The 21,726-nt window shown below is 37.8% G+C and overlaps 1 long non-coding RNA gene across 7 annotated transcripts in view; it reads left to right on the top strand.

The window, feature by feature from the left end:
* The window catches only part of LOC105483418 (uncharacterized), a 135,509-nt gene that overhangs the window by 65,199 nt on the left and 48,584 nt on the right, over window positions 1-21,726 (top strand). For 5 of the 7 annotated variants that reach the window (XR_011620166.1, XR_011620167.1, XR_011620163.1 and 2 more), the window contains exons 4-6: window positions 757-948; window positions 7,586-7,731; window positions 14,114-14,196. This is a non-coding gene — a long non-coding RNA (uncharacterized lncRNA). The remainder of the gene's footprint in view (window positions 1-756; window positions 949-7,585; window positions 7,732-14,113; window positions 14,197-21,726) is intronic. The other 2 variants (XR_011620168.1, XR_011620164.1) reach the window with 2 other exon arrangements.

Genomic DNA, 21,726 nt, shown 5'->3' with positions numbered 1-21,726 from the left:
GAGTTTAGGGTTTCAGAGCTCACCTGGCTCAGTTTGAATGATAGTTGTGTGATTTTAGACAACTCACTTAACTATTCTGATTCAGTTTCCTTTTCTGTAAAAATATGAGTATTGATGGTACCTGCCCCTTAGGGTTGCTGTGAAAATTATAGGAGTTGATTCGCATTAAACATATAGAACAGTGCCTGGTACATTGTAAGTGTGTGCGTGTGTGTGTATGTGTGTGTGTGTGTGTGTGTGAGAGAGAGAGAGAGAGAGAGAGATTGAGTCTTACTATTATAATATTTCTTACTCTAAAACTTGCACAACAGAATTCCTATTAGGGAGCTTACAGTTGAATTGTCAAGAAACAATATGAATCGTCTGAGTATGTGAATGGTTTCAATAAGATGAGTGGGCTTGGTGTACAAGAGAAGGCAGGACATTTTGAGAGGCGGCGGCACAAGAAAGGCTTAAATCCAAAAAGAAAGTTGAATCCAAGTATGGTTTATCCAGCAAGCATGCTGGACAAATGTTGCAAATAGACCTCAACTCGTTTGTTTGTTCACATTTGTCAAGGTCTTTCAGTAAATATTGTTAGCCCCTGATAATGAGAGTTGGGTGCAAGCTAAATGTTCCTTTCCCTGTGTGTAAACTTTTCTGCCAAGTGGTACGTTCATGAGAGCAAGGCTCAAACTTTTTTCTGCCACACTTCCAAAGGTTATTCACAAGTCTCCTCTGTAATCCAATGGCCGACTCTGCTGTCTGTTGTTTTAGGTTCTCCAACCAATGTCATATATGAAAGGGTCACTTGGACACAGATGTGACTATGATCTGAGGTGTCAGTAACTAACTGAATTGCATCAGGCAGCAGGAATATCCACAATGTGCGCCTACACAAGACTGAACGACACCACTGTGGCAGCATCTTTAGGCTCCTGACTCACCAGATTCTTATGCCCCGTCTTGGTAAGGGTGACAGCTCCTCTATAGCTTTTTAAATCTAATGCATCCACTTCACCAATGTACAAATTATTTGCAATATCTGTTATGCTTATTCATGAATCCTCTGGTGTAACTTTAGATAGAGATACAGCCATGCACTGCATGAAGACATTTCAGTCATGATCATACATTTCAGTATCATGGTGGGCCCGTATGATTATAATAGATCTGAAAAATTCCTATTACCTAGTGATGTTATAGCCATCATAATGTTGTAGGACAATTACTGTATTTTTAAAATAAATGTAAGTAAACAGTGTTCATAAAGTCTACGGTAGTGTACAGTAATGTCCTAGACCTCTACATTCACTCGCCACTCACTCACTGACTCACCCAGAGCAACTTCCAGTCCTGCAAGCTGCATTCATGGTAAGTGCCTTATACAGGTCAACCATTTTTTATCTTTTATATTGTATGTTTACAGTATCTGTTTTATGTTTAGATGTGTTTAGATATACACATACTTTCCATTGTGTTACAGTTGCCTGCAGTGTTCAGCAAAGTAACATGATGTACAGGTTTGTAGCCTAGGAGCAATAGCCTATATACTATATAGCCTAGGTATATAGTAGGCTATATCACTTAGGTTTGATTGAGCCACACTCAGTCATAGTGTTCTCTGGTTCTTTGTGCTTGTATATTTATTCTCTCACCCTAGATCACCAATCTACTCATCATAGCCTTAAGAAAATACCTGTGTTGGTTCCTCTCAAATTTTCATCAAAAATATCTCCTCTGAGTTTTAGTCTTATATATTAATTACTTATTTTTCTCATGGCATATTCATAGTCTGATATATTCGATTATTTATTTTTCTCACAGCATACATGATATGATGTTTGCACAATGATGGACTCACCTACTGACAGAACGCAGTCCTGTCATTGAGACACGTGACTGTATTTTAATGATCTCCATCTTCTATGTAAGAGACTTTCCTCTCGATGTCTTGGTAGTGTGCTCCTGATTAAAAGAGGGAAAATGCCCTGATTGGATGAACTGAGTGTATAGGTAGGGCTTGTCAACTTTGAGGTTTACTTCGGGGCATCTGGGTAGATCATTTTTGGATGAACCCTCAATGTAAGTATCTTTAGCTTCTTTTCCCTTGACTTGGTCAGGTTCCCAGGTATATTAGGGTTCTCTAGAGGGATAGAACTAATAGGATATATACATATGTGTGTATATGTGTATATATATGTATATATGTATATAAATGTATATATGTATATAAATACATGTATATATGTGTATATATAAATATATATAGAGAGAGATATAGGAGCTTATTAAGTATTAACTCACACAATCACAAGGTTCCACAATAGAGACTCTAGTTATTTGTGTCTTATATTTATTCTCTCATCCTAGATCACCAGTCTACTCATCACAGCCTTAATAAAATACCTGTGTTGGTTCCTCCCACATTTTCATCAAAAATCTCTGCTCTGAGTCTTAGTCTTAAATATTCGATTAGTTAATTTTCTCATGGCATATTCTATTTAATATAGTTATTTGCATATCAAATTGTATCCTCATTTTCTTCTTAGACTCTGAAGCCTGTTAAGAAGAAACTGTGTCTATCTTCCTTGAGATTGTTTACCGAGTATAGTACCTGTCACATGGCAATAATGTTAATGTTAGTTCATGTTCACACTGCTATAAAGGTACCACCTGAGACTGGGTAATTTATAAACAAAAGAGGTTTAATTGACTCACAGTTCCACACCTTGTCTGCAGGCTGAGGAGCAAGGAGAGCCAGTCCGAGTCCAAAAAGTAAAGAACTTGGAGTCTGATGTTCGAGGGCAGGAAGTATTCAGCACGGAAGAAAGATGTAGGCTAACAGGCTAAGCCATTCTAGCCTTTTCACATTTTTCTGCTTGCTTTATATTCTATGGCAGCTGATTAGATGGTGCCCACCCAGACGAAGGGTGGGTCTGCTTTCCTCAGTCCACTGACTCAAATGTTAATCTCATTTGGCAACACCATCACAGACACACCCAGGATCAATACTTTGCATCCTTCAGTCCAATCAAGTTGATACTCAGTATTAACCATCACACCAGGGAAATATCTTCCCATGGAGAAGGGTCTGAATCTCTGTGATCTTGGAGCCAAGCAGGAAAAGAGGGATAGCCTCTCTGCGTTCAGCATTCAGTATGCATGTGGTCATTTGATCTACCTTTTTTTCAATACAGCATCCACTTTATCACCCAGAGAATAGACCTGTGTACTTCAGTGTGGTAGAGAAGGGAGAGTTAACCAACAGGATAAAAGAGGGGAAGGAATCTAGGAATCTAACTGCATTTCAAACAGATTTTACCCAGTACTTTTCATTTTGGTAAAAAGAACTCCTTAGACCTCCCCGCTCTCAGTTCTAGCAGTACCTGTGGATAATGCTAATTCCTGTGTCTTTTGAGAAGTCCGTGGTGTGAATTGGTTTGTGCTCAGGTTTCCTTATGATTAGCTTGGAATTCAGCTTTTCTGACTCTGCTAAGCCAGGTACCACTCATTCATCTGCCTTCAAGCTTCCAAAATTTTGTTGTGTCTTTTCTCCTGCTCTCCCTATTCTTGTAGGCATATGGCTTTAGAGAATAATAAAAACTCTTTATTGTAGTCTTACTGAAGTTTTGGAAGGAAGTGAATTAGATGTGTGTTTGGTCCATCAGCTTAACCCAAACAGTCCCTATTATTCTTCAAGTTGCTTTGCTCTGGTTTCTATTTCTATTGCACCAATAAAAGTGATCTTATTTAGATCACTAGTGACCTCCAAGAATCTAATTCAACATCTGTTTTAGGTATGCACTTCATTGGGCCTCTTGACACATTTGACACTGAAATCCACACATTGAAACCACTGTCTTGGCTTCTATGATATGACTCTTTCCTGGTTTTCTTCCTACCTCTTAATTAGCCTCATTTGCTGGCTTCTCCATTTCTGAGCCACATACAATCAGTGTTCTCCAGTTCTTTGTGTCTTGTATTTATTCTCTCATCCTAGATCATCAATCTACTCATCACAGCCTTAATAAAATACCTGTGTTGGTTCCTCCCACATTTTCATCAAAAATCTCTGCTCTGAGTCTTAGTCTTATATATTCAATTATTTATTTTTCTCATGGCATATTATATTTAATATAGTTATTTGTATCTAATTGTATTCTCATTTTTTTCTTAGACTCTGAAGCCTATTAAGAAGAAATTGTGTCTATCTTCCTTACCATTGTTTACCTAGTATAGTATCTATCACATGGTAGGAGTTTAATAATGTTAATGTTAGTTCATGTTCACACTGCTATAAAGATACTACCTGAGACTGGGTAATTTGTAAATAAAAGAGGTTTAACTGACTTACAGTTCTGCATGGCTGGGGAAGCCTCAGGAAACTTACAATCATCTTAGAAGGCGAAGCAGAAGCAGGCATCTTCTTCACAAGGTGGCAGGAGAGAGAGAGCATTTTAAAAACCATCAGCTCTCATGAGAACTCCCTCACTATCATGAGAACAGCATGGGGGGAACTGCCCCCACCAACCAATCACCTCCCATCAGGTCCCTTCCTTGACACCTGTGGATTACAATTCAAGATGAGATTTGGGTGGGGACACAGAGCCAAACCACATCAAATGTATACTGGATTAATGAATACACATCCACACCCATAGGAATATGACTTATATTTTGGCCCTATATTCTTCATTCTCCACCATATTATGCCCCTTTTCTAGGACTGAGTTAAGGACTTTTCAGATCATTGATGACTTGCATAGATGACTGCCCTTGTTTTATTCCCCACCCCCGATATGTGTCCTTAATAAGGCTTTAGAGAAAAGATTCATCCAGATGGTAACATACATTTAAAATCAGACAGCTGAGGAAAAAAGTCATCCATTACATTAGGGGAGTTGAGTGTTGAGTGAGAGCTTTTTCTAAAACATCCATTCAATTTGTGAAAAACTCCAAACTACCAGCACTTAATTTCTTGCCACAAATCCCAAATTTAAAAAGAACCATGGTTCTCCTTTTTTTGTGTTCTATAGTCTTCCATAAGGGAGAAAGCACATCATGAGGTTGATCAGGCACCACCTGGTTATGGGTTCTTGCCTAGTTCTGGAGTCTGCATTAACTCCTGACATCTTTATTTGTGGAAATATTACTTTGGGGAACCAAGTAGAGCAGACATTAAAACCAGGGGATTTCTGACAGCTTCCTGGCTTGAAGTTTCCTCTTTAGTTTTTCACATTGCCTAAGGAAGATAAGCTAAAGATTACTGAAAAGAAAACAAAGCTTTGCCAGGTACTGTGATATGGAAAGCCAGGGCTCACTGTTCAAAGAAGTCCACCTCCCATGCTGTTGAAACAGCCTTGCTTTATCGTGTGTTGAAATCATATTTTAGACTCTTGGCTATTCTTCCATGTCTCTTGTGGCTGAGCCTGTCTCTTATATGAGTTCAACTGGGCCTAGATTAAAAACCAATTCAGTTCAAAGAGCATTTGAATCTAGATACTAACTATTCTTCGCCAGTGAAACAATCCCATGGGAGACTTTTTTTTTTTTAATTTAAATGATGTAAAAGTCACAATTAACTTGATAATGATTGGTACAATTTAGTCATTAAAATAGTCTAAGCCATTTTATTCACATACATTTTGAGGAGCTACTATAAAGCAGATGCTGTTCTAGGTACTGTAGATATTGTAGGAGACAGAAAAGTTGGAGGAAGACAGAAAAGAAGCAAATATATTGACAATAATTTTGATAAAAATATAACTCAATTGTGTCAATCATTAGTAAGCTAATTGTGGTTTTTAAAACTCACTTAAAAAGAAGGCTCCCATGGGGTTGTTTCACTGACCCAAGTATAGTTCATATCGAGGTTCAAATGCTCTTTGAACTGAATTGGTTTTCTATCTAGGCCCAGTCAAACTCACACCAAGGATAGGCATAGCCACAAGAGACATGAAAGCATGGCTGAAAGTATAAATACAATTTCAAATGAAGAGTGTGATGTGATAGAAAACATCTTAGAGTAGGTGTGTATGTATAGGTTCTTTAGACCAAGGTGATCATGGAAGACCTGTTTGAGTAGGTACATCCACGTTGAAATTTGGAGAATAACAAGGAACTAGTCATTTGAAGACGTAGGAAACAGCATTCTTTGTGGGAGAAGTGAGGTCAAAAACTTAGGTCATTAGAGAGCTTGGTGTGCAGGCAGAACTATAGGACCAGTGTGGCTGAGTATAGTGTGGAAGGGGGAAAAGCACTTGGTGGTAATGTTAGAAAGGTGAGTGGAGCTTGAATCATGGAGGACAAAGGGTCTCGAAGACTCTACTGGAAGTCACCAAAACATTTTGGAGAGTTCACAAAGCTAAAATAATTTTCATAATAATACTAAATATTATTTTCCCTTTTCACATTTGTTCTCTGATGAGCACACAGTAGAGTTTTTCAGAGGCTACATACAATCATTCCTAAATCTCTCAAATTGCTGATGTCTCAGGGAAATCAACTCATCGTAAATTTAAGCACAGACAAGTACATATAAATGGAGATGGCCTAACTAGCCATACAAGCTGATAAAAGTTTTAGCTAAAAATTTAATGAATGAGCTAAAACAGAAGGTGGCTAATATGAGAGTATAGAATCCTTGGGAGCTGCAGACACAAGGGGACTTGACACTCACTCTCAGGCTCTTTTTTGTGGACTTTATTGGATATTCATGAGAAAGATGAGAGGCAGGTGAGAGTCCAGAGGAAACCTCCCTTGTGGTGCAAGGCATGGAGAAGGGGAATAGCAACATCCCTGGGAAAGGCATGAAGCCCCACCCAGGTCCTTCAGTTGGAGATATCAGACAAAAAATTTAAATGTAATTATTAAATTAATGGATCTAGTAGAAAAATGAATAGCATGCAATGTCAGATGATGAACTTTAGCAGAGAGATGACAATTAAAAGAAACAATCAAAATGCTAGAAGTGAAAAACAGATTAAATGCCTTTGATAAATTTATCAGTAAACTCAATACAGCTGAGGAAAGAATCCGTGCGATTGAAAATAGGCCAATAGAAATTACCCAACTTGAGACACAAATTAAAAAATGGAACTGAGTATCCTAGAGTTGTGGAACAATATCAAATGGTCAAATGGTCTAATACACCATATGACTGAAATCCTAGAAAGAGAAAAAAAACTTGAAAGAATCGATATTTGAAATATATGTCTGAGAATTTTCTAAAATTAATGATGGATGACAAACTACAGCTCTAAGAAGCTTAGAGAACAACGACGAAGATGTTAAAAACCCTAGACACGTCATATTCAAACTTCTGAAAACCAAAGATAAGGAGAAAATCTTGAAGGCCATGAAAAAAAATTGCATAAAGAGAAGCAAAAATAAAAATTATTAGCCACTTCCCCTTAAATCTCTCCAAGCTAGAGGACAAAAGTGACATCTTTAAAGTGCTGAAAGAAACAAATTATACAAAATTATTACATGTACCCTAGAAATGCATACATCTATTAGGTATTAATAAACAAATTTTAAAAACCCAACTGTACATCCAGAATACTATATCCAGCAAAAATGTCTTTCAAAAATACTTTTTCAGGCAAAAACTTGGTGAACTCATTACCCGCAGACCTGTTCTGTGGAAAAAATGTTAAAGGAAGTTCTTCAAACAGAATGTAATACCAAATTAAAGAAACTTGGACCTACATGAAGAAATGAAAAGTACTGGAAATGGCATTAATGAAGGTAAGTATAAAATTATTTTTTCTTCATTTGAAATTGCTCTAAAAGATAACTTTCTATCTAAAGTATATACTAATGTACATTTATAGCATATGTATGAGCAAAATGTATAAAACGATAGTAAAAAGAGGGGAGAGAGGAAGCAAAAGAATACTGTTTTAAAGTTTCTTGCCTGCCATGTGAAACTGTATATTTGAAGGTAAACTGATTAAAGATTATATATGTGTGTATACATACATATATACACATACACACATATATACATATATACACACATATGTATATATAAAACCCTGGAAGAGCAACCACTAAAAATTTATTTTAAAGAGATATAAAAATAATCCAGCTTTAGTTTTTAATCTGGTAAATATCAATAGATATAACCAAGCTCTTTGCTTTCCTCACTAATTTCTAAAAGTGTGACAGAGTCCTGAGGCCAAAAGTTTTAAAAGTTTTAAAGTAGCACCTTGAAGGCCCTGGTAAGGAATTTCAGTTTCATTATAAGTGCAACTGGAAGCCTTTTGAGTTTTAAGCAAGGGTATAATATACCACATTTGCATTATAAACAGATGTGGAGAATGGACTGTAGAGAACAGGAATGGAGGGAAGACCAGTCAGGAGGCTACCATAGTCATCCTAGCCACATGTGGTTGGGGCTTGTACAAAAGTGATGGCAATGGCGATGGAGAGCAGTGGATGGATTAGGATGATTTTTACATGTTGAAGGGATTGCATTTATAAATGACTTGAGGATGATGGGAAAAGATCAGTCAAGGATAATGCCTAGACTTCTCATCAACCTTATTGATGAAATTTCATCCATTTAAAACATACACCAAGATGAGTATGGAAAGATATATATGCCTACAGAACCATACCACTGTAATACAGAAATATCTTTTTTTTTTTTTTTAACCAATTCTAAACAGTTCTTTGTGCTCCTTTGCAGGACCTCCTAGATTTTTTTACTTTAGCAATTGAAAAAAAATAATGGTGCACATTTCCAAGGTACATCCATTAAGGAAGGAATATAGTTAGAAGAGGGAAGTGGATGGGAATTGAGAATTCTGGCACTAGATTGATAGGCTGTTTCCAATGGTTATGCTTCATATCCTCCAAGAAGACATCCATACCCATTGCTCCTTGCTATTCTTCAGCTGGTGGAGAGCCCAACTCTGCCCCGCGATGCCATGCTGCAGTACTATACTATACTATACTATACTATACTATACTATACTATACTATACTATACTATAGTACAGTTACTGTGCAGCTGCACTGTAATTACCATTATATCCCCCAATACAATGAGTGCCTAAAAACAATAACTGCATATTTCTGCATAGGGTCTTGTACATATGGACATGCAATAAATGATTGCATGAATAATCATTCATGAATTATTGATGAATAAATGAATATGAACAATTCTTAATTTGCTAGAGTTTGCTGTCATTAATGATGCCATTTTTCATACCTCACTGGCATACATGCAAAAAAATCCACCTTCACCACTAGTTGCATGTGGGCTGTTTTATTGGTTGAGAATCATCTTCCTTGATGTGACTCTGGCTTTTCTAGACAGGAGATAGTGTCTGAAAGATGACTGGTTGGGATGAAAGGGCATTCTAGGATTAGAATGATGATAACTGATCAGTAGAGATTCCAGCTTCTTGAGCTCTGAATGCTCACATAAGGCATCCAGACAGCCTTCAAAATATGCCCTACCCATATTTTCTGTAACATACTCAATGTTATTACAGAAATATCTCCTGTGTGAACAGTGAGGAAGGCTTAACTTGTGCATCTTGAAAAAAAAATCTAAGTACACATATACAATTAAGTACATGATAAATTTTTACACATGTATCCACCCACATGACTATCACCCAAGTCAAGATATAGAACATTGTCAGTACCCCAGAATATGAGAGTAAACTAAGAGTAAAGAGAAGAAAATTGACTGGTCAGTCTGAATTAGTGAAAATAGACTAAAATATAGAGAATCATAGCTTAAAGTATATTTTAATTTCCATCTATTAAATAAGGAATGTGATTCAAATGCCAACTTGCATGCCATAGACTTACTTTCAAGTAAGTCTAACATTACTTGAAAGTAGATTGATTAATTAAAGATGTAACCCTAGGGCAACCACTAAAGATTCTTTTAAAGAGGTATAAAATTTAGGTAATACGTGAGTACCTACATTTATTCATCACATTTCTTGTTCTTTTACATGAAGATGTATTCAAAACTTTTAAAATATTTTTAACATTCTCCTCTAAACTCATTGTATTTATACTTTCATTTGCTTCACAACTAGTTTTATCAAAGAGAGCAGAAAGAAAAAAATTCAGCATAAATACAAAGAAAAAGAAAAAATTCAGCACAGGCTCAGTTGAATAATTGAAATGTCCAAATTAGTGGGATCTGAGCTAAAATGGTTGTACAAGTATTAATAAAGAGTTACGTTCTGCATTTCTTGTCCTGGTCAGCTGCATTACAGGTAATTAGTGATGGTGCTCTGGGGTGAGAAGACCACACTGCCTCTTTGAGTACCTTATGGATTCACTCACCGATCTGCAATATGTCAACACTCAGAGAATGAAAACAAGGGATATGAAAATAATGTCTGCCTGCATAATATCTAAAGTCAGATTTACTGGAACAGTTTTAAAGGAATAATGCATTTATCCAGGAGAATACTGTAGAAGAGACTGACAGGCATTGCATGACTAATGTTCTTCCAATAATAACAATAACTTGCATTTATAAGCCGCTTTTAACTTTTCACTGGCTTTTACATATCTCATTTAAGAGCATTTTCAGTGTCTCCGAAAGCACACGTAAATGCTGGATTTCAAACATAGATGAAACTTGCAACTGAGTTTGAAGTAGTCATAAGTTGCTGTGGATGTACCCACAAGAACATGTCCTCTGTAACAAGAACAGTGTGTGTCTTTAAACCTCTAGTGTTAAGAGGCTGACAGTTGATAGATTACTATAAGCGCCAAGCTCTTTTCCAAGTCCCTCCCAGGAAAACATCTGCACTTTTTTCAGATATGGAATATTCAGGATTGTTTTTAATTTGCAGCCAAGAACTTTGTCTTCTCAGCTGATTCCTTTTCTTGTTTTTACCTGTATCCCCTTAAGCTGGGATTCTAAGGAGAGTGATTAAAATCAAACAGATACCTTCTTCTGTGGCCAGGGAGAGAACATTCTGTAAGGCACGAGGAATTGCTGGTAGAAGAAACGGCAGATTTTAAGGAAAATCTTCCAAAACGACATTAAACTAGACATTTCTTGGGGAGTGGGTATTGCTTGAGGGCATTATAAAGTCGGGGACAGACTTTATAATGTGTGTCCATTATTGTGGTTCCAAAGATATTGGTAAAGGAGGAAAACAGTTAGAAACCTGCTGAGATCTATTCAGTGCTGTTCATAGTGAATAATCTGAGAACACAAAGGCTGCCACTGACTGTATGTGCAGTTACTGTGGTAGAGCTTCAGAACATGAGTCTGGTTTAAGACTGGATTATGTTTGATTCCTAACTTCATGACCTAGGGTGACTTACTAAACCTCTCTAGGGCCTCAGGGTTTTCCCTGTACAATGGGAATATGCAGGAAAACTCAGCACAGAGAAGTTGAATTATCCACCCAAGATCACACAGTCAACAAGCTGCAATGTTTGTGTCTGAACCACGGCAAATGACTCCAGAGCCCTAACTTTTACCATCAATGGCTTGATCAAGGCCAACATTAAGCCAAAGCATTATTTGCTTTTAATACAGGGTCCATATGTTCCAAGTTGCCTGAGACAGTCCAGTATATGCCTGGTATAGCTATTAAAAGCACTCCCTTTCACTTTCCAAATTGTCCTGGCTTTGTTTGGACCATAAATGCTATGGTCTTCCTCATCCTTGGTTAGTCTTTATTCTCGTCTCTCATTGGGCCTTACACCTCCATTTATGACTTTTCTCTCAGGCTCCCAGGGCCTTATGATGCCCTGAGCTGCTTCCACTCCTCTGTGTTGCCACCTTTTAAGGCCAGATGGCTACAAATGCCAGCAGAACTGCTTTAGCTCCTGCAGATGCCGTAGCTATCCCTCTTCTCACCATGATACGCCTCACTCATCTTTGGGCTTCTCTGCCCACTCTGACACTATGTCTTGATTCCCCCTATTCACATGGTGGTCCTTGCTTGGGAATGATCTCAGCATCCACTTTGGATCTGGCATTTGTTCCTCAGTTCCATGCACCCATATGCCCCTGATTCCAGAAAATTCTCTACTGTGGTTTTGAAACAGCCTGCCTTGGCTTTGTGACTATGTTTCTTTTCATAAGAGGCTGATGATTGCAAATTATGACAAATGTTCTCCAGCTGGGTGCCCTTCCCTAGAAAGAGGCTGTTTACCCTCTAGGAGGAAGGAGAACATTGAATATCTACATATTTTCTGTTGAAAGTGTCATTTGTTTAAAAATTATTCTTTTGAAAAATATTTGTTTCACATAAATGTGTGTCTATGAATAGGTTATGAAAGACTTGCCTCTGATGTTACAAACAAAAGAATGTGAGATTAAAACAATGAGCCTGTAATTTTTACCCTTTTAAAGGGGTAAAACAGTGAGTTCTTTGCTTGTGGTCAGCACCCTGTTGTGTCTCCCTGGGGACTTGGCTGCAAGGCAACAGCAGCCTCTCTACCGACCCCGCCCCTTTGCTGAGTGAACCCATTCCACATGCGCCCAGTGGCCTGAAGCTAAAGATTTGGAGGCAGGAAGCATCTTTTCTCGAGATCAGTTCCAGATCTTGATGGTCCAGCACCTTCTGCCATTTTCAACTCAAAAGACCCAAACTGAAAGTTCTATTGCAGAGCTGGGGAGATCATTTCAAGAGAAAGCATGTGCCAGATACACAGTGGCACACACAGTAAGTACCCAAATGTGTTCCTTCAACTAAAATGGAGTTTAGAGTGGGTCTTCCTAAAAACAACTCATAATAATCATTCAATGAATTCTGTAAACATGTAAAAACTCCTGATAATCTTCTCTATCTCTATTCCAGTTACAATCTTATTATGACCTTATTTATCCTGTGACATAAATAATATGGTTTCAATGTCATCAGGTGAATGCCTAGCTCAAGGTCACATAGCTAGCCAATGCCTAGCCCAGGCCCAAATTCAATATTCTGAAAAATTCCTTCATATATCTCTTCACTTCTTTCCAACATAAAACCAAAATAGCCAAAGAAAAGATGTGAAAATCTGTCATGTGAAAGAATATTTCTTTGGATAGCTTGTTCAAAAAAAAGACCTAGTATTGCATGTAAATGAACATTGTGGCCTTCATTTATATTCAGGTGATTTAATGTGTAGAAGTGAAGCGTAGAGCAGGGTGTGACCATTATCATGCTGTGTTCATCTAACGCATCTGGACAGTTTTAAAGATATACACGCAAAGAATTTGGCAAATGTAAATGTCCTCTGACATTTACTTGGTAGTAAACATAAGCATCCAACTTCCTCAGCTTTGTTGGCTTCATTACTCAAAGTATACTCTTTCCTCTTTCTCTTACTCAGTTTAAAAATTTCCATTAAATTACTTTATATTTTTTAAAAAATTTCAGAACACTGGGGAGAATGACAGGACACTAAGTTCAGCAAGAAGTGAGTTTTATATCAGTAATTTGCCTAAGTAAAAACCAGAAAGGAGGAAAGTAAAGTGGGGGACAATCATTTAAAGTTGAATCCTTATACCCAAAGGAAATGGAGTTTGAAGTTACAGAATTGCCTCCATGTCACAACTTAAGTGCTTAGCGAGGATCCCCTCCTTGCCAGCATCTTGAACTTTTCCATTTCTGTCTTCATCGGGGATAGCTGATGTTTATAGAAAGAAATTCTCAAGCTTGCTCAAATAAAGAGGAAGGTAATTTCAGGGTACAAGAAATACTTGGTTTAAGAAGAACATGAACTTTGGAATAAGACAGAATTGAGTTTGAATCCTATTGCTACCAGTCACTAACCATGGGACTTGTGCAAGCACATAACTTAAGCTCTCCAGGTCTCAGTTTTCTCAGCCGTAAAATGGGAATAGTAATAGTTCTTTGTAGGGTTGCGGATGAAATGAAACAATGTATGCACAATGCCATGTGGTTATGTGTTCAGAAATATTGACCATTATTTGTTTATTGGATACTGAGTTTGGATACTGAGTCTTCATGAAGATGGAAATGAAAAGTTGATAGGAATAGAAAATACTTCTGTGTCCGGAATTGGTTCCTTCCTGTGGGTTCTTGGTCTCACTGACTTCAAGAATGAAGCCGCCGACACTTGCGGTGAGTGTTACAGTTCTTAAAGATGGTGCATCTGCATTTTGTTCCTTCAGATGTTCAGGTGTGTCCGGAGTTTATTCCTTCTGGTGGGTTCGTGGTCTCCCAGACTTCAGGAGTGAAGCCACAGACCTCCTCAGTGAGTGTTACAGCTCTTAAAGGTGGTGTGTCTGGAGTTGTTTGTTCCTCCCGGTGGGTTCGTAGTCCTGCTGACTTCAGGAGTGCAGCCTCAAACCTCTGCATTGTTACAGCTCATAAAGGTAGTGCAGACCCAAAATGTGAGCAGCAGCAAGATTTATTGCGAAGAGCAAAACAACAAAGATACCACAGCAAAGATGCGGGGAGTGGGTGACTGGGTTGCCGCTTCTGGCTTGGGTGACCAGGTTTTATTCCCTTATTTGACCAAGCCCACGTCCTGCTGATTGGTCCATTTTACAGAGTGTTGATTGGTCCATTTTACAGAGTGCTGATTGGTGCGTTTACAAACCTTTAGCTAGATACAGAGCGCTGATTGGTGTGTTTACAATCCTTTAGCTAGACAGAAAAGTTCTCCAAGTCCCCACTGGACCCAGAAGCCTAGCTGGCTTCCCTTCTCACTTCCAGCTCTGTGAGGCCGCACATTCATTCATTTTTGTCTCCTCTGTAGTCTTCCACTGTTTTCTTTTAGTATTTTCTCTCTCTTGATGGAACTACTCAGTTTTCTATTTGTGTCTCTTGACTGACATGGCCCAATGGAACTGCTAATCCTAAATCTACTTGACTACATTCTGGTGCCCATCAACAGTTGACTATAGATTATCAATATCTTAGTTCAAACTAAGTTCAATAGAAACAATCTGATTAGCTGCTGGTCAGCCAATGGATGAATACTCTGGGTCAATTTTTCACTCATAATGTAATCAAGCTAATGGTCAAGTTGTTGACTTTTAAGGTCAAATAAGTATTGCCACTCATCCTGACTTTGAGACACACCATGGTTCCTTCCACCAGCCTAGGTCCTCTGGCCGGTGGACTCAAGGCCTTGAGTAAAATGCTTTCCTTGTCTAAAATCCAAAAGATCTGTTACTTAATATGATTAGGCTTCTTGTAAGGTCTGCAAATCTTTCAAAGGGACATTTCAAAAGCTTCTGGACTTAGATAATTGTGTCAAAGGGAAACAGCTGTTTCTGTATTTGCAGAGAAGAATGAAATTAAACAAATGCAGAGAAGAGGCTCGTGTATAATTAGAACTGGATTTTAGCAGTGTTTGGACTCACCACCCGGCAGCTTCATTCTTCTTCTCTATCCAGCCTCTTACCATTTCTTGATTCTGTCTCACGCTGTATACCCATCTTTCATTTAGCATTTCCCTTACATTTCACTGGAATCCTTCGCTTCTTGCTTCATAGTACATTTCCCCGTCCTTAGATTTTATCACCACTTCTTTCCTTTCAAGATTCTTTTGTTCATTTGCTTTTTGTTTGCATTGTCTGTTGTGTTTTGATTTTGGCTAAGAGAAAGATAAAGAAAAAATATAAATTCCTACATTGTTTTTGTTTATTTCTGGGAACAATCATTTTCTCGTTTTCTGTGGTGAAATCTCACAGGCCTCATTCAAGCCAGTTTCAAAAACGTAGTATTAATCTCTTGCTGTTTACATGTAAGATATTTCAGTGAGTTTTCCAAATGTTTAAATACATGGTCAGAAGCTGTGGTTTACCTCCCAACTTTGTTTGGAGAAAACAAACTAAAACAGCAAGGCTTTTTCTCTTTAGCCTTGGTTCATGACCACAGAGTTTCTCCTTTGAATCCGATTTTCATCGTTCTGTTGTATCTTGAATGTTGTAAAGTCACAAGTAACTCACTCTGAAAATCTCTTAAGTTCACATCACTCAGAAAAGATTCATGTATGGTTATAAAGGTGTCAACACTTTTACTTTTATTAAAATATCAGCAACTGCTGATCAGCAGTAATTTTAATTAGTTTGTCTCATAAATATTTGTTGAGCACCTACTAAAAACTAGAATCCAAAGGAGGAAAAAAATGTAGAGGGTAGATACATACTGACAGTTGTTTAATGGAAGAGTAAAATAATAAATGGGTAAATTGCACAATTGTATGAATTTCCATATGATTGTGGAATAATTATGGTAAAGATTATTAGAAATTTTTTACACATTGATTTTATCCTTAGAAGAGGAAAGATCACTGAATACAAGAGTTTTGAATGTTCTTTATTCATTTAAAAAGCTGACTAAATTTCAATCTTAATATGAAATTTTAATTTATGTCCACTTTGTATTCACACATTGGACAGCGATTTTCTGAATCTCTTTTATGAATTATGTTTTGGCTCTGCTTTGCAAATACAGTGATATTAAAAAAATTGTTGATTGCAGAGTCAAGAATTAGGCAAGTAATCATGTACATATATTTTAAAAAATCAAGTTCAATGTTATGAAGAAAAAGTAAAAGAAGCTGTGAGAGCATCACAGGAGAACTAATTTGGTTTGTGGTGTTATGATACCGAGCAGCATTTAAGCTTGATTCAGACAGGCCTAGGGGGCAGATCTGACTGCACTACTTACTGGTTTTATGACAAGACCTCATCTGTGAAATGGGCACACAAATAAATATTTCCTATTTCGATGGCTTATTGCAAAGATGAAACAAGCCCTTATCCATAATATAAGTGCTTTTAAAACAATATTCTTTACTGATAATTCTAATAAGGCAAGCAGAGCTAGGAACCACAGAACAAGAGGTAGAAAAATAGACATTATCTGGAAGCATCTATGCATTCAAAATCCCAGTGCAGACAATGATGGCCTGAATATCAGGCACTGTCAAGCCATCCTTTATTCTGAAAGCCAGTGCCTCTGTTTTTGAATGTTATGGCTCCATTTCATCTTGATCCTGAAGTGGGGTGGGGGGGCAGTGTGGGCATCTGTGTGGGCCTGGTCGTTATGTTTTACATCCGTTTCCACTGTTATCTGCACATCATCCATCTTGGTTCCTGACATGCCTTGAAATACGAGCTTGCCTCCACCAGGCCTCTCTTCACATTCTCCTTTCCAAAGCCATAAGGAAAACGATTGCTTTTCAAATGTATTTAGGGCTTCAGGAAGGTAATAGCATGGACAGCCTGAGACCCAAATGCCCTACTGATTTCTTAAGCATGCAACTCAGAGGCAGGCAGGCCATCTGCTGCACATGGTCCTTTGTGGGGTCAGGTTTAGGAGGCCCTTTCCACTCTCCAAGCCCAAGAAATGGTTTTTCAAAACTCAGCAAGAGTGGGGCAGCTACTTCACCCATCAGTTTCTTCCTAGTCCTGTGTCAGAGCTCTTAGAACAGATGAATGATGAAATACGTAGGTACAGAATTCTGTTACATTCATGGGAGTATTATTCTGCATTCGTTAATGGTTTTGAAATAAAGACAAAAGCAGTGTTAATAGCCAACATTCTTGAAGCACCTACAACATGCCGAGAAATATGCCAAACAGTGTCATGGCATGTTCCTTTTTCGTTGTTACAACCTTGTGGAGAAGGAACTATCATCTGCTTTTCAGGCATGAGGAAAACTGACACTCAGAGAGACTGTCCCTCATCTAAGGCCTTCCAGTTCATAAGTGGCAGAGCTAGGTTCCAGCCAAGTCTTCCTGTTGTGTCCATTAGAACACAAGATAATGAGATGATATCCATGGTTGTTTATACTCAGTCATTCACTCAGTCACTCCACAATGATTTATTTATCGACTTCGTCCAGACAGAATTCTTGGCAGTGGAGACTGAGCAATAAGAAACAGGTAAAATCTTTACCCTCATGAAGCTTATATTTTGGTGGAAGGAGATAGAAAATAGACAAAATAAGTAAATTTTATAGTGTAAAATGATAAATGCTAAGGAGAGAAATTAAGTAGGAGGGGGCATAGCCTAATTTTAAATAGGGACATCATTTAATATATTTCATACATAAAGCTTATTCGGGGACTGATGCTGAGAGTGCACTTGATATAAGATCTTTTCCTTCCTCCTTAGGGAATCTCAGGCAGTTTCATCTAGCAAATATACAAGCCATTTGTACCTTGGCCCCCAGATGCATAGACATTCACAAACATCCTGGAATTAGTGTGTTCTTTCATAGGCTCCTGTCTGTTGAAAGTCACTAAGTATGGAAATAAGCAAGTGCTTTAGCCTTGGAAATTCTTTTTTTTTTTTTTTTTTTTTTGAGACGGAGTCTCGCTCTGCCGCCCAGGCTGGAGTGCAGTGGCCAGATCTCGGCTCACTGCAAGCTCCACATCCCGGGTTCACGCCATTCTCCTGCCTCAGCCTCCCGAGTATCTGGGACTACAGGCGCCCGCCACCACGCCCGGCTAGTTTTTTGTATTTTTTAGTAGAGACAGGGTTTCACCGTGTCAGCCAGGGTGGTCTCGATCTCCTGACCTCATGATCCGCCCGTCTCGGCCTCCCAAAGTGCTGGGATTACAGGCTTGAGCCACTGCGCCCGGCCAGCCTTGGAAATTCTATAAAGACCTCTTTTGGTTAAGAGCTGATGTTGAAATGGATTTGGACATAAATGCTGTTTTTCCATCCAGAATAGGTTTGAAGATATACACGTGATGGGAAAACAGAGCTGCCAGATGAATTTTCTATTTGTTTAAAATCCACCAGCAAAATTTACTAGTGAAGAAAAGCCCTGGTCATCATTCCTATATCTTCCCAATACCCTGAAAAAGAAAAACCACAAAATGAATTGTTTGAGGCTCAAGTTTGCATACTTGCCACTTAGAATTCAATAATTAAAAAAAAAAAAAAACTTAGAGCAACACAGAAGATGGCAAATATGGGCCTTATACACATGTGCATACGCACCCACATGTGCATACATACATACATATGTTCCAATTTTCAGTCTTTCCCCAACTGTAACAGTAAGAATTTCTAAGATCAATGGGACCATTTCAATATGACATATACTACCAACGTGAATTTGTCACTTGGGAAAGCACTTGGACTAAAGTAAACTTTTCTACCATTTTTGGAAAAGATGGTCAAATGAACAGCATAGATAAGGTAGCAGGAGTTATGCATAGCTTTTTAAAATCAAACTGTTTTAAAGTGATTGGTACAACCCAAACACCAGCCCCGGTCTATAAAGAATGTGCTAAGTGCAAATGATTTTTATCTCTTAGCAGCTCCAGTGGGACCTTGCAGTCCTTTGAAAGTCATTTGTTGTTAGTCTCTGCCTTGAAAGCAATATCACTACCTGTCCTTAAAAAGTGTCCACACTTCAGGTTTTCCAGTGATTTCAAGTGGCCATCACCCCATTATTCCTAATTAGTGAGATTTGCTACTTGTGGGCTTTCCCGTAGCTATATGTGAATGTCCTACAAATGACTGGTCACAGATATTTAACATCCACATTCCACTTCCCTTCAGGTGCTGGCTTTCAGCCTGCCTTGCCCTTTCGCCAGTTTTAAGAGTTAGGTAAGTAGGACTAATTTCTGTTTCAATATCTCCAGCTGTTTTTGAATCATTAATTCTGCTTTTACTGCAGTAGATTTCCTATTCATTACAGAATAAAAATGAACATGCCTCAGGTATTTCACATTCTCCCAGCCTTATTTTGTCAAAAAAAAAAAAAAAAAGCCCCTTCTGTACCTCCTAAAATTTAATGTATTCTCTGAGCTAATTTGTGTCTGGTGGTAATATGCTTTTATTGCTAAAAATCAAGTTATTTCACAGATTTGACCCATTTTATTTATTCAGCTCAAAGTTTTCAAGCCCCTCCCAATTAGGTCAATAATATGGACCATGCCCTGAACTATGCCAGAAAGTAATTCTGTACTTTCATTGAGAAACATTTCCTAAGTTTCCCCAAGTTTCACATACTATGATATCACCCACTCAGGAACAATTAAATTCTTATGGAGAAACCTGGCCTTTCACTAGTGAGATGAGGAAAAAATAAGAGGCAGTTAGATTAATAGGAAAATAATGCTGTTGTTGAAGAGAAACTTTCTAAACTATATAGCAACGGTCAAAAACTCAAGTCTTTCCAAGGGATTGGCCAGTGACTTAAAGGTTTCACCCAGTCCAGGCAAAAGATATCAGAGACCACTGGGCAAGGTTGCACACAGGAGACTGAGTGCTCCATTTAACTCATTCAAGTTCAACATTTAAAGGCACATCAACAAGCAGCAAGAGATGCCGGTTGAACAAATCACACTTGTGGGCCATTAGCTTAGAAAACCAACTAACCTTTAATTATTTGGGCCAGGTTAAGGAATAGCCATTTAGATAGCTGATATTGTAGATAACCAACTCCTAAATGACTTTCCAAATCACTTGCATTTGTCTTTAAGGCTGGATATTTACTTATGCAACTTATTATGCTCTTACTTGGTGTTAGTGTAAGGCTATTTCCAGAGCAGAGCAAAATGACCTCTTGATGTCAGAATTTCATTCTACTTGATCTGGGAGGAAAGCTATCCAAATGCCAACCCGTGTATTACTCCTTTCTGTGTCTCACAGTTTTATAACCTAGGTCCACAAGCCCTCTTGTTCTGTAGCATTCAGCTTGACAACTCAAACCTTTGAAAAAAAAATCACATATATGTGGACCTATGTACACATATCATTGTTCTCACAGATAATGTTGCACTTTCTCTCCACATATGTATTTCATAGAAATTGTCTCTTTCCCAGTGCTTCATTTTACTCTTGCCATGTATGTCTCTAGTAGACAAAAAGGTCATGAATCTGGAAAAACACCCTTTCATGGACAAGAAATATATTCAGGCTTTTTTTTTTTTTTTTAAAACATGTGTTGAAACCAGACCCAGGAAACTGGAGGCAACTTTAATCATCATGTCAATTAAATGGGAGGGTGTTATTGTCTGTATGAATGAGATGTGCTTCTTGAATTGATGAGTAAAAAATTCCTCTGTAGTGGTTCTCATCTTGCCATTAGCACCTCCATCCCTTAGAGTGTCAATATTTTGTATATTACCTCTGATTCCTCAATAATATACTCCAGATAGCACACCCTGGCTTCATGTTTTGCTTTTCCTTTCAAGTCTGTGTTTCTAAACTTACCTGTCTGGTGGCATTATTAAGCTTTGATATGTGCCATGCACTATGCTTTGCATATATTAGCTCATTTAAAAATGTCTCAGTTCAGTTACATGGAAATAAGTTCAAGAGATCTATTGCACAACATGGTCACTACAGTTAATAACAATATATTATATTCTTGAAAATTGCTAAGAGGGTGAATGTTGTGTTCTCTCCACAAAAATAGCTATGAGAGCCAATAAAATGTGTTAATTAGCTAAAATTGGTCATTTCACAATGTATGTATACCTTAAAACATCATGATGTACATGATAATTACATATCATTTTACCAACTTAAAAAACCAAAAAAAGTTTAAATAGTTAATAAAACAAAAAATTAAAAATTAAAATATAATATAAAGATGTTTCATTGTGAAATACACAAAAATACAAGTTATAGGCAGGTTTTTGCCAAATGGTTAAAAAGTAAATATCTGTATCCACACAAAAACCTGCTCATAAATGTTTATGGCAGCTTTATTCATGATTGCAAAACTTGGAAACAACTAAGATGTCCTTCAGTAATTGATAAATAAACAATGGTACATCCAGGGAACAGAATATTATTC

Source organism: Macaca nemestrina, chromosome 2 (genome assembly GCF_043159975.1).
Source record: "Macaca nemestrina isolate mMacNem1 chromosome 2, mMacNem.hap1, whole genome shotgun sequence".
In the NCBI taxonomy this organism is placed as follows: Eukaryota; Metazoa; Chordata; class Mammalia; order Primates; family Cercopithecidae; genus Macaca; species Macaca nemestrina.
This window is presented reverse-complemented; position numbering and strand designations above follow the sequence as displayed.